Source organism: Gallus gallus, chromosome 5, assembly GCF_016699485.2.
Source record: "Gallus gallus isolate bGalGal1 chromosome 5, bGalGal1.mat.broiler.GRCg7b, whole genome shotgun sequence".
Taxonomy (NCBI): Eukaryota; Metazoa; Chordata; class Aves; order Galliformes; family Phasianidae; genus Gallus; species Gallus gallus.
The window spans coordinates 37,500,694-37,512,626 of NC_052536.1; positions in this window are offsets into that span (position 1 = coordinate 37,500,694).

Genomic DNA, 11,933 nt, shown 5'->3' on the forward strand with positions numbered 1-11,933 from the left:
TCATGCCCCCATCACCTCTGCAATACCCCCTTGGATGAGTAGCACCTGGGAACCACGCTTCCAGGGCCAGTTGGCCCACAGATGTAGCTCCTGGCACCACATCCTTTAGATTAATTAGCTTGTTTTCTTCCTCTTCTGAAGGGTTCACAACCCACATGTGCTTCTTCCTCTGCTGCGAGTGGACCCCTAACGCGCTGCAGATGGGACACATTCCATGGATTCGGGAGCTGCCTGAAGTTCATGGGTTAAGAAGGAGCATTCCCCCCTGCTGAGGGCTGAGATGCAGGAGAAGGCCAACCAGTCACCCAAGTTCACAAATCAGGGTGCACAGCCAGTCTTTTGGAGGTACAAGTCACTGAAAAGAACCACCTCAAGGAGCAAGGGCACAGTAGCCCTGGGGAGCTGGATGGAGAAACAGCTTCCAGGCAGCAATTCAAGCACCTCTGGAGGGCACCTCTGAAACCAAGCACATTGAGGAAGCAAGAAAAGCAGTTTCTGGGCTTGAAAGCATAGCCAGCAAAGCCTCCAGAAACACCACTCCAAACCTTGGCTGTGCCATGACAGACACGGAGTTCAGCACTCATGCTGACAGGATGCCCAGGGAAGGAGATGTTCCCAAAGGACTGACAAGCTGCAAGGCAGGTTTTGGGGACAGCTCTGTCCATACACTCATGCTGGCCCTCCAGCCACCCCATCCACTCTTGATGTGTCCATCCCTCAGAGCCCCAGGACACATCCCAACCTTCCCTTGTGAGGGAATATATGCCAGCATATTGTCAGAAATCAGAACAAAAACTGTCTGACAGCTCCTAACAGAAAGCCAAGGTTTGCTGGGTTTGTTGCTCCTTCTCCTTTTGTCTAACCAGGGCCATCTCCAAGATGAAAGAGGGAGGCACAGCCGAACCAAGTGGGTGTCCTACAACTGAGCCCTTTGGTCATGCTGTTGTATGAACATACATCCATGCACCACTGAGGGCTGAGACCACATGCTGGAAAGGAACTTACAGCATGAGAGCAAAATATGCCACTGTGAGGGAGAAGAAACCTGGAGAGCGAGAACAGATGGCAGAACCCGGGGGATGGGAGTGAAGAGTGAGGCAGAGAGGAGACTGCTGCGGGCTACTGCTGCAGAAAGGCTCTGGTGGGGCTGACTGCAGAGCACAGCTGGCTCCTTATTTATCCATCACAGTATTTCAACCCTTCAACAACTCTTCAAGAGAAAGAAGAAGAAGAAGAAAAAGAAAACAGAGAGAAAACTCAGTTAGAATGTGACTCATGCAGAGCTACAGCAGCTCAGGGGAACTTGTCCATTTATAATTAATGAAGTCCTGTTTGCAATGATCTGACTGCGGCCTCCCCTCTCCCGGGGAGGCTGGGGCTGGCTTCTCTGCCTCCTCATACCCGTGGCTGGAGCTGCACGTGGCAGGGAAAGGTGGCCTACAGACTGGACAGCCCCGGCCAGAAGCCCATTCCATCACACCTTCCTCAAAGGAGCGAGGCTGCTCAGGGCATCTGCCCCATGGGGCTTCAAGCAGAGCACACAGTCGGCGCCCTTCAGGGAGAGAGGAATGGAAAGAAAGAGTGAGAGGAAGCTTTTCCAGAGGCAGGTTGTCACACACTGGACAGCCTGAGGAGATCAGGATCACGGGCTGCTACCCCTCAGCAGAAAGCTTCCCTTCTTGGTGGCTCGGACCACCCCAGGGGCAGTGCTTCCAAGGAGCCCGTGACCTGAAAGAAGGAAAAGACAGATCCAAGCAAGGTAACACAGTGCTGTCGCTGGACAGAAGAAACAAGATAGCGCCAGGAGCTCGTTCTGAGAACACCCTGCCATACGGAACTTTTCTCAGCAGCACCGCATTTTCTCAGCACATCAGAAAGACCAGATACAAACAAACAAGCCTGCAATCAAGCTTTGAATTCTACTGAGTGTTTGGGATTGAAGTCACTTAATTCCTGCGTCCGATTTCAAAGTCGTTTTCCCAAAAAGCTGTGACTTTCCTTTCCTTTGAGGTTTTGGTCCTCCTTTACAGCACTCCACTGCTAAAGGCACGGGGAACTCAGCCTAGAAGTCCTTCAGCCCAGCAGCGTTGTGTTTCAGGAGAAAGCTGGTGGCAGTCCTGCAGACCCCGCCGCAGAAGGAACCTGCATGGCTGACGTCGTGTTTGTATTTTTGCTTGATTACTCTGTCATCCCAAAATGGCATTGGATTTGAGGTGCTTTCCTTCCAGTGCAGGAGCTGGAAGAGCTGTGATCTCAGTTTGTCACAACGCGGCGATTCCAAGTGAATGTTAAAAGTCTTAACAGTAAGTGAATCTTAGAGAGCTGCAGAAAGTGGCAGCGATAAGGTGGCGTGTGCTGGAGCTCAAGTAGTCAGTCACCAGGCAATGACTGCTTCATTTACACTTTACAGTCCCATTGGGTAATCATTGGGATTAGGCTGAGTACCCGGTTTCCCAGCTATGACTTCACAGGCTGGGAATCCAGCTCTCTGCTGACATCAGAGCTATGAGAGCCACCCTCACCAGCTGCCCGCTGTCACCCACCCGCACAGAGGTGTGGCACACGCTCGTGGAGCCACAGCTGGGCGCGGGCTCTCGCCAGAAATAAACTCTCCTTCCTCATTGTTTTAACAAGGAAATAAACGTAGGGCTGGTGCACCCCGCAGATGCTCCCCCATAAAGCCAGGGCAGCTTCTCCCGAGCTGGCCCTGGTGCTGCAGAGTAGCAGCTGGGGGCTGTGGGACGTTGTGGCACAGCCCCCTCTTCCCTCAGTCTGGCTCCAGTTGTTATGAACTACGGCTGACCTACAGCTCTCTGCCTCACCTGTCCCTGCCCCGGCATCCATATCCTATATGGCACCAGCCCCTTGGCCCCTGCTCAGCTCGAGCCTCCAGCTGGCTTTGGGGCCACTGCTAGAAACATTATAGCACACCTGTTCTTCAGATGAGGGTTTACAGCCAAGGCGAGCACATCTGGATTGTGAAATAGACGTTTGGAAGTTTATCAACATGTTTCCAAACAGTCTGGGTATGGCAACGGCTCTGTCTCAGTGCTCTACTGGAGGAAGCAGCTGGCCCGGGCGGATGGTTCAGCACCCTTCTCACGCTCCGCACAGGCCTGGCCGAGCCACACAGACGCACGTGTCCCTGAAAACCCAAAATGCCTCTTCCTGACAGCCCAGCTCCAGGAAGCCATGTCAGTGAGGCTCTCACAGGGGAGCGGGGAAGGGAAATCCAGCGCCCTTCCCACCCCCGCGCCCGCTGACGCAGCGCACCCATCCCAGCCCCACGCCAGCAGCTCCCCAAAGCGCTGTGCTCATACCGATGGTCACGGAGCTGCTCTGCATCGTGTGCAAGGATGTGCTCCGGCAGCTCTGTCCTGCACCAGACGTGGCCGTCGGCAACCTCCAGGACTCCCAGCAGCGTCACACTGCCACTAATGGGTTTGTCAGCACCACGCAGATGTGAGCGGGGATCGTGGCCTGCTGCCCTGAGCCACTTCATGCGCACAGCCCTGCTGTTGTATGAGTTTCTCAGATGTGCACGTCTCGCACCCGTGCTCACAACAGACCTCCCACACAAATGCATCGTAAAACACTGATTTGGTTGTCTTCCCTGCCATCCCTTGCCAACAGAAGCACAGCTAACACTTAGGAGCATGAGGGACATGGGGACAAGGGGTGCAGAAGACACGTAAGCTGCCAGAGCAGGAGGTCTGCTTGGGTTGCGCGATAGCTGTTGCTTCCCAAAAGACCATTGGGTGCCCCAGGTCTGAGCTCACAGCAGCTGATGAGCAAACCTTCTCCCAGCGGTAAAGCAAGTGACACTAGATACAGATGTACTCCCAAAAACCACTCTTTCCCTGACTGGCACCCAGCAGCAGCTTGGCTGGCAGCTGGCAGAGTCTGTAGTCTGCACTCACCTTCCATCTGCTGGTCCACCTGCAGGTAAGGCAGTGCTCTCATCCTGCAGTGCTCACTGCTCTGCTCCCTTCTCCTGGACTGCCCCTCCCTGAAGGGGAGGCCACTTCACTTCCCCCACGGCTGAGGTCTGCACAGGTATCTACAGGGACAAATGGCACAAAAGGGGATGTTACTTTCAAGCTGGACCAGCACCTTCACTTCTGCTGTTGACTATGAGCATACCTGTTCTTTAGAGGCACCAATTCAAAGTAGTTCCAAGTTCAGAACACTTTGATGGAAGAGGCTGAGGAAGAACACAAGTGGGAAGGCCAGAAGTAACACCATACCTTCAGGGACTGACCTTTCATGACAGAGGTGCAAATGCATTTCTATAGTAATTTTCATTCAAATCAAATTCTTCATCCTTATGTATTCACTTTAAGAGACTGGATCTGGGGCAGCAGAACTCCCAAAAAGGCCCGGAAAGAAGTGCATCCTGACTCAGGGGAACTAATGTAAGAGCATCAGCACAGAGAGAGAGCTGACAGCTTCTAAACAGAGCCCATGATAATGGGGCTGGGGACAGTGCCCCAGGGTGCTAAGTGTGGGACCAGAGTTCAGTCTGGCTCTGATACGAGTTTATTCTGCTGTCTCAGACAAAGCACCTAGCTTTGGCCCTCAGTAACAAAGTGGACAAGAGACCACCCCACACACCCACCTTGTTTGCCCACATGCTTGCTGGGCCCTTTGGCATTGGAGTGAGCCAGGTTATATTGAAACAAAGGGCATAATGCAGGAGAAGAATTCTGAATTAAGGTGAGAGCGGTACGCATACCAGCGCTTAGGTAAAACAGGTGTGTTTAGTGGCACCTACCATTGAGCACACGTAGCATTGTCTTAAGCCCATACAAGGGCACGGTTTACTACCAGTGATGTCTTCCATGGGACTTGGAGAACCTGCAAAGAATGCAACACATTTCAGGATGAGAAGTACTGCAAGACACAGCAGAGGAGAATGGGTTGGAAAACAGGAAAGGAATCTCATTTGCATCTTGCCAAGAAAATTCATATCTGGATGTGCCAGTGGGACCACCTGCCCAGACAGCGCGTTTCTGCTGATGGAGGGGTTCATGCAGCTTCACATTTCTCAGTAAGTTGAGCTGGCTACCTCTAAGCTTCCAGGTCACCGGGTCTTCTGTCTCTTCCTTCTCACTGCAGCACAGATCTGACCCCCAGCTCAACCCCACACTGCTAGGACAAGAAAGTCTCACTCATCACAGCCAGCGCTTTGTTCAGGGCTGAGCCAACACTTCCTCCCCAGGGAGAGTGCAACTCTAAGGAGGCAGAGGTCAAGTGTGCTCTTCCCATAAGCTGAGGATTCGCCTTTTGCCACTTAATCCAGGCAGAGATTACACAGACAACAAAGAGCTCCTTTGGAGATGGGAACAGTGCTGTCAAACACTTGTGGCACAAGCAGGTACAACAGGAGACGTGAACGTGTGTCCTTCACCACAAACCTTTGGGGCAGCAACAAGAAGGCAGCTAGAAAAACAAAACATCCCCAGACACTCCATTGCTGATTTGCAAAACAACTCTATCATTACCACCAGCTGGTCAGGCTCAAAACCTGATGCTCATGTGGCTTCTGATGCTTAACTTCCACAGGTTGCTTCACTGCCTCGTCTCCTCCAGGGAGACCTGGACACAGAATAGCCTCACTACCACAGTGCCTGGAGGTGGATGTGTTGCAGCAGCTCAGCTCTGAGCCTGTCTGCACCACGACATGTCTGAGAGTGCTCCTGCTGCCTTAGCCAGCCTCAGCCATGGCTGTGCACAGCCCGGTGCTCTCTCCCACAGTCACAGATTGGCTGGAGGTGGGACAGGATCTCAGAAGATGATCCAGTCACAACTGTCCTCAGAGAGGGGTCAGCCAGAGCAGGGTGCTCAGGGCTGTCTCTGGTTGATTTTTTGAACACCTCCATAGATGGGGCAACCTTCTGCTGCATGGTTCGCACTCATCTAACCTCTAGGCCAGGAGGTTGTTGGCTTTCTGGCCGCAGTGGGTTTGGTCACAGCTGGAGGAGATACTGGTACCTCTTCTGGTGACGCTGTACCTGCACCATGACTCTATTCAACCTGAAGGCCCACACAGCTCCTGGCTCCAATCCCACCAGGGCTGCACCAGGAAGATGCTGACCCCCAAGTTACACGGCTGTGGTTCATCAGTTCACAGAGGCCCAGAGTGAAAGGATGGGGTCCTCCTCCTTCCACTGACCGAGCAAACAGAGTAATAGTAAATCTGGCCCATACCATTTTGCTCTGTTTCCTGCTTTCTGTTGAAGGTATCTGAATGAGCAGGGGATCTCATTTAGCAGGAAAACTTTTCTCTATCAGAGCTGATTGCCTCCAAGATTGAGGAGCACTAACCTCTATGACTCCTCCATAAACACCCTGACTCTCCCACAGCCATCCCTTCCTCCCTTCCACTCAGCCTACAGACAGTGCGAATCCACGAGGACCCCAATCCCACAAGCCTGTTTTCACTGATCTATACCATTTTAACTCCTGGTGCTTTTCTGGTTCTAATTATCTCTCTGCAGAGCTGATGACACTTAGACATTTCTTTTCCTTGGAGACTTTTTCTGGCACTCAGAGCCTGATTTATGCATCGCAGCCGTGGACATCCTAATCACCCAGGCTCACCTCTCGCTTGTTAACACCCTGGCTGGCTGAGGACCTGGACGTGCCTTTCCCTCCCATCGGCAGATCCAAAGCAGACTGAACCTTTGCCCTCAGTGAAGTCAAAGCTTTGGCAGGTCTCTCCTCCTACCCCTTTCCCCCTCATTCATCACTGATCATTAATCACAGCAGCCTCTTTCCGCGGGGAAACTGCCTGGACAGACCCAAACCTGCCCCTGCAGCTGACAAGCAAAATCCTGGGAGCAGGCACTGAACAAGGGCAAACCCAGTTAACTGCTGTCAGAAAATGCTACCAGCAGACTCAGCCTGGCCATTAACCCAGCTGCTGAGAGGGCACGGTGAGCTTGGAGCTCCTCCCAGACCCCTCAGGATGCTTCCAGCAGGGGAAGCAGCTGCTTCCCCACACTCCCATCTTCTGCTCTCGTTGGAAACCAGTTCAGAAACAACAGTTAGGGATCTAAACAGCTCTTAACACTTATCACCGCCTGTCCCCAGAGGAGGATCCAAATCCAAAGTGTAGTTACAAGACATGCATATCTACTTGCAACACCTTGTTGGAGGTATTAAAGAGTGGCACAATACAGTACTCAGGACACGACCACAAGTACTTCCATCCAGCCAAACAAGCCGGAGTCCAACTCTTGTCCAGCCTGCAAAATGGTGCGAGAGGTTCAGGCTGGGCACGGTACCAAACATTACAGCAGAGCCCCTCTTCGTGGCCCCCAGACATCTTTGCATTTGCGAGGGCCTGACGACCTGTCCAAGTTTCTCTCCACCATCCTGCTATTCTTTTTTGGGCTGTTTCTTGCTCCTTGTCCTGACAAGCTGTTTTGCAGGAGGCAAGGTCACCTCTCACGAGCAGTCAGCATTGCACGTAACACAAGGAGGGTGAGCCGTCTCTGCAAAGCAAACCTTACACCTCTGTGTTGTGCTGGGACACATCTGTCTGAGTAGCGTTTTAGGAAGGACTGTTCTCTGTCCAAGTCAGCAACCGCTGCCACTTGGAGAGACAGCACGACAGCACTAAGGGCTGTGACCTGGATACTCCTTAAATTCCCTCCTAGCCCTCTGCAGCGCTCACATCCAGCCAGGCCTGCTGGGAGGAGGAGGGCAGCTGGACAGGCGCCCCGCATGCTAGCTAGGCCTTTGTGTATTGGCCACAGGATTTGCATTTGAAGCCACTAACAAATGAGGTGAAGGAAAAGTCTGGAACCAGGACCAAGTCTGGTGCTGGTTTGAGTTCTGACTGCAGAGCAGCTGGTGCAGCCTTGTGGGTGATACGCAACTCAGCTGTCCTGAACACCCTTGCTGAACTGAAGTCTCCCCCACAGTAGACCGAGTGCCTTACTCCACCTCCCTGAGCTCCTGCAGTTATAGGTGAGGCAGTGACTCCCTGCTTTCCTCCCAAAGCAGACTCTTTCACAGGGGAGAATCAAGCGATCAGCTGCCCAAAGCAAACTCACAGGCTCCAAGACTGCACCAATACGTCATCTAGAGTGTTAGCATTCCTCAGCTCTTGCCGGGCTGAGCTCCCCATCCTGCTCTGCCTGTGGAGCTGGGTTCTAGCTGGACACCTCCACAGCCTTCGCAGGGATCCAGAGGCTGGAGCATGAGGTGCTCAGAGGGGCGGGAGGGGGAACACGGAGGCCATAGCTCAGGGGTAGATGAAATTGGGCGGTTGAAAACAAAAACACGTGGGTGTCAGGGCAAGAGGTACCACTGGGCCAGGCCCTCCTACCACTGCAGCTTCTACTGCTCCTCCTTTCCTCTGTTTTCCCACCATCTGCTGAGGCGACCACGGGGAGAGGAGGTTTACGAGGGTCACCCTTAGGCCAAGGCAGATGGAAAGGCCCTGCTGCGAGCACTTTCCTAGAGCCGGGCCAGACAGCTGCAGTGTGCCCCAGCCCCAGCCCAGCACATGAGAAGTACCCAGGCTGTGGGATCTGGCTCACAGCCGCACACACTGCTCTGAGGCTCTCCTGCAGGGTCTGAGCCTGCAGCTGGACACGGAGTGAATTAACAAGCTGCTCATGTCCTTCAGCAGAGTCTTGAACAAACAGATGATGCCAGGAAGCGATCCCTCTCCCTCCTCTCCCTCCTGCAGACTGTCCTTCTGGTCAGGGGCACTTTTCACGGCGCTCCTCAGGAGCAGAACCAGCAGCACCTTTGTTTGCTACACAGAGCTCCGGGCTGTCGGCTCCCCTGTGCCTTTGAACCAGCTCCAGCCTTCTCAGCACTGCAGGCATCCAGCCTGGCCTGCTGCAGGCCTAATTAATTCCCTTGTTCATTTACGGTCTCCTGTCAATAAAGCAAGTAATTGGTGCATAGAGGCAGCAGCTCCTCATTCCATATATGTGCCCTCATCCTGCTAGGAGGATTTTCCCTCACCAAGGCTGCCTGAAGCCATCTCCAAACAGGCTACGTGCATGCACGCACCCACAGGCAGGGGCACTAAGGCTGGTGTGATGCTGCCACACAAAATCCTCTCCCCTTCTGTCCACTCAAGTCTATGCACAGCCTGATGGATCAACCGTCCCACTGCTCCATTACCCACCATTTTCCCCCTCAGCCCTGGCACCACAGGGATGGGGCTGCACAGAGGGAGGCAGGGCACTTCCACAGGGGATTTCTGGGCAGGATTACCTCAGGGGTCCTGAACCAGAGGCAGCTCCTCAGCCTTCAGAAACCTCCCTCACCCTTGTTCTTTGGCCTTCTAGGGTAGGGGGAAGGGATCCCAAAGAACATGTTTGTGCTGTTTGCCTTAATAGGGTGTTGTATAACACAGGGGGAAGTGACTGTGCTGGGAACCCCAGCTGAGAACAGAGACTTTAATCCTGCTGCCCAGGGAAAACTTGGAAAAAAATACCTCCATCTGTTCCATTGCATTAGGCTTGTGGCTCAGAGGCTGACAGCTGACCCTGGTTGCTCGCTATGCCAGGGTACAGCCCCTGCCAAACATTGCCAGGGCAAGTGACCATGACTGATGGGAAAGGCAAAAGACAGCCAGAAAAGCTGGGGAGGGAACCCTCCCAGTGCAAGTGGCTGGAGAAGGGAGACAGCCAAGCTAGACAGGATTGGTGCACGTGGTCTTTCCCAGGGCCACACCAACACACAGTGTTAAGAAGTGACAGATGAAGCAACAGGACAGGGGATGAGATGCAGGGAGAGAGATAGAGGTGAGGAGGATGTTGCAGGTGGCCTTTCCCCAGGGGGAGCGGGGTTCTGGAAAGCTGCTAACACCCAGTTCTGTGAAGAAGCTGCCTATTTGTTCCCTATTCAAGTATTAAATTAGCTCAGTCCTAATTAGCTTGAGAACTATGACAGGGTTAAAGCGGATTCTGCCTTCCTCTTCCTGCCTAGAGCCACCAGCTGCCAAACACTCCTCCAGGTTCGCATCCTGCACCAGGCTGTGAGGAAGGTGAGAGGAAACAGGGAGAAAGCTGCTTTAACCCCTGTCCATCAGAGGCAGAGCCTGGTCTGTAACAGGCATGTTTGCTCTAAATCTCATTTAGCCATGGCTGGTTTCGTTACCCATATCCCTGTTACGCTCTAATCCTCCCCTAGGAGGGACAAGGAGAAACATTTTCCCTTTCCTCGGTCCATCCACGGAGCAGGCAGCTCTGCTTGCCCATGCGCTTGTTGCTTTGCAGTCCCTGCTGGCTTCCACTTTGCCCCTGTTTGACAAGGGGCCCGGTGGAGCTGCACGTTTCTTCCACACCTCTCCTCTTTTACAAACTTCTCCTTCAACACCTCAGTCTGTAGCAGAACGCAGACTTCTCTCCAATCCCTCACACACTCCCAAGCCCCCAGTGCTGAACACAGCGCCTGAAGGGCAGAGATGAGCATGCAGCTGAGAAATGCAGACTGACTCTCTAGAGAAGCTGACGATGCCCGCAGTTGATAGAAAAGCCCATTTAATTATAGCAGGCCCTAAAAAGAGAACATCAGCTCCCTGTGTATAAGCTCAGCTGCACTTTACTGGTCCACACGTTAAAACTCCCTATCCACTCTCCAAGTGATGACTAATCTGCATCTCACATCCCAAGGGAACGCATCTGATCTGGTTAGCATTACTGCTGTTATTTGTTCCTATCGAGTACATTACTCTTACTGAGCTATTTGTCCTGAGCCTCCTGAGAGCGCTGCAGGTTAATGTACACATGTAAATCCAACTTCCTCTCATGCATTTTTAATGCATTGCCTGCTGGAAAACAACAGGGCAAGGGGGAGGAGTGCAGCAGGGACCTGCGCTGAGCAACGGGATGCTTCCTGGATGCTAACTTCTCACACGCTCCTATTTGAGTGAGGGTTAGAAGCACAGAAAGAAAACTATAAAGAAAACACACACACACAAAAAATGAAAAAGGTGAGAGGAAAAAGGAAAAAAGAAAGAAGACAGAGAAAGGAAAGAGCACCCCACCATGCAGGGTTTCTGGAGACCCGAAGCCGGCCCCAACCCGTGGTCCCTCCAGGCTCCAGCTGGCTGTCGGCCCCCCCCTGGTGGCCACGCAGCTGCACCTTCCTCCTGCTGGATAGACACAAAGGTGACATTTCTGTACTGCGATTTTCAGTTTCGACAATTGGTAATAGCACAGGGCACGTTATCCCCAAGGCCCAGGAGCGGGAAGATTGCATATCACTGCTCTAAGTACAGGTAGAAGGGAAGGAGGCTGCCGGTTCTTCCTAAGCAGGGATCTGCAGCTGCTCCACACCAGCAGTGAGGGCTTCCACAAACCTGAGCGATCCCCTTAACCAGCACGGGGCCTCTCCAGACACAGCCGAACCTCTCGGAGCTGCTTTCGTCCTCCGAGAGAACCGGAGAGAGCTGCATTTCCCCGTGTTTCTTCATCTGCTGCAGTAAGTGGCTGTGCTGAAACTCAAGACGACGCCACGCTTCAGCTACTGCAGCACGAGAGCCCCGAGCAGCTGCTCGTTCTGCTAAGAGATGAGATTTCTAACATTATTTGGAAAATTGCATCAGTTTACAGGGCTTCAGCATTATGCTAGCATAAATCTCTAAATTAAGGGATGGGTATGGGCCAGCACGCTTCTCACAGCTTATCAGAGGGCTGTCTCAAGAGGGAGGGAAGAATGCGGTTTTGGCCACCGTAGAGTCACTCCCCAAAAAACTACCCAAATTTACTCTGGCCTTCACGTGCCTTGTGGAAAGGCCTGGAGCAGCCTTAGGCCAATTCTCGTTTCTCCATCCCTCATCTGGTGCGAGAGCTCTGCTGCCTCTGCCTGCATTCGCTGCAGCTTTACCCTGAGAGCAGCTTGGCTCTCAGCCTCACTCCCCATTTCCAGCCCAGCGTATGCTGTAGCACGCCATCCCT